Source organism: Penaeus monodon, chromosome 9, assembly GCF_015228065.2.
Source record: "Penaeus monodon isolate SGIC_2016 chromosome 9, NSTDA_Pmon_1, whole genome shotgun sequence".
Lineage (NCBI taxonomy): Eukaryota > Metazoa > Arthropoda > Malacostraca > Decapoda > Penaeidae > Penaeus > Penaeus monodon.
The window spans coordinates 4,501,164-4,503,663 of NC_051394.1; positions in this window are offsets into that span (position 1 = coordinate 4,501,164).

Genomic DNA, 2,500 nt, shown 5'->3' on the forward strand with positions numbered 1-2,500 from the left:
AGATCACCTGGTGGAATAGACGAAACAATGAGACTAAAAATGTGTTTTGTAGTTGTTATTGCACCCTGGAAAGATGGGGAAAAGGAGCAGAGGGAATAACCTACGAAAACTTTAAGGAAACTTTTCTTTAGTAACTAACCTCGTGTCTGACAAACAAAAACGTCCTGAGGTGCAGAAGCTAGTAGATTCTGCATGGAGGAAGGACTCTCTTGTGGCAATACATCATTCTTGCTAGTAGAACGATCTTGCTAAGCGTCTCACATAACATTTGCAACAGGTAGTCATCGTGCAGCGAGTTTTTCGCTACCTGTATTTTGAACATAGTGTGATAATACCACCATACTGTGACAATAACCCCTAATACTGAGTCAATTCGTGTATAATATATTTTCTGACCTTTTGAGTCTGTCCACGTGTGGCTACTAGATGCTATAATTCATGCCGAGATTCGGTGACAGAGGTATTGATCTACTGGGTTCGATGAATGATGAAGGTTATGGTAGATTTTGTAGATCTACCTATGATAGTGGTATGCGTGGTCTTAGTCTTATTAGATACATGTACAGATCAGATGGATGGAAATGACACAGCAGAAGACAAAAGACTACTTACTTCACTTTCCTAGATGCAGAATCAGAAGACAATACAATTTATCTATTTGTTTGTTTATTCACTTATTTATTTATTTATTTATTTATTTATTTATCTATCTATTATTTTTTATTGTTAAAGACATGTAAGTATAGCTTGTGTTGGGGAGGTCCGCGTAAATTAAACTGTGGCCATAAAGGGACATTGTATCTGTTGTGTAGTATGTACAAACGCATTGCTCCTCGACCCTTGGAGAGTTCCCTCATTAGAAATTGACTAAAAGGTCCTGCAGCTCGAATATTACTGGAACCACAGTGTCTATATAGGTAGAAGCAGCAAATATGTTTGAACTGGCACCTTGCTTACGCTACGCCAGCTATGTATATATATATATATGTATATATATATATATATATATATATATATATATATTATATTATATATAATATATATATTATATATATATATATATATATATATATGTATATATATATATATATATATTATATATATATAATATAGATAATATATATATATATAATATCATATAAATATTATTTAATATATATATATATATATATATATATATTATATATATATATATATATATTATATCTATATATATATATATATATATATATATATATATATATATATATATATATTATATATATATATATATAATATCATATATATATATATATATATATATTATATATATATATATTGTATATTATATATATATGTTGTAGTGATATGTTTGTTTTATTATATATGTATATGATTGATGTTATCTTGTTTATATATATATATATATATATATATATATATATATATATATATATCTATATATATATATATAGTTGTGTGTGTGTGTGTGTGTGTGTGTGTGTGTGTGTTGTGTGTGTGTGTATGTGTTTATATGTGGGAGTGTGTGTGTGAGTGTATTTTTTATATATATTATATATATATATATATATATATATATATATATATATATATATATATATATACATATATATATATATATATTAATATATATATATATTATATATATATATATATATATATATATATATATATATATATATATATATATATATATATAAATATCAATATACATAATATATAGATATATATATATATATATATATATATATATATATATATATATATATATATATATGTATATATATATACACACACACATACAATTATACTTCAAAATGTACAAAGAGATCTCTAGAATTGCAATATACATACTCAAAATAACAGAAGATAAATAAATGCATTTTAATTCTATCTCTTTTATAACATTTTATGCGTGCGCAAGTATGAGGAATACAGTGATTCCTTCATTAACAGTTATATACACAGTCATTCCCTTGCTTTGCTTTCGCGAGATACGATCACCTAAATTCATCCACTCCCTTAAACAGTGCTACTAATAAAGGACCCATGCATATCCTACCGGCTTTATCATTACTGATTATTTTATAGTGTAATCATATTTTTTAAAATCTGTATCTGTCGAAATTATACGCATCTATGGATACTGTGTATTGACTTACCCTCTGTCCAAAGGAGGTTATAGCCTAGCAAGTCTGAAGAAGAAACCAATACCCTTTTTGCTGATGATGCAGGGTTTGTACCGGAATGAGACTGAAAAACTTACAGTATTTGAGTTTGGGAGATTGTCTGAGGGAGAGAAGTTGTCAATAAATGTAAGTACTTGTGACGTATTGAAGGGTACAAGAAGTGCACACGGAAGCCTGGAAGTGAGGTAGAATAGGGAGATACTGGAAAAGGAGGAAAGTTTAAGTACTTTGGGTGCCATGTCTCGACGAATGTGAATATGAAGGAAAGAGTAGGATATACAGGATTGGGGAGACTGTGAAGGTCTTTGGCA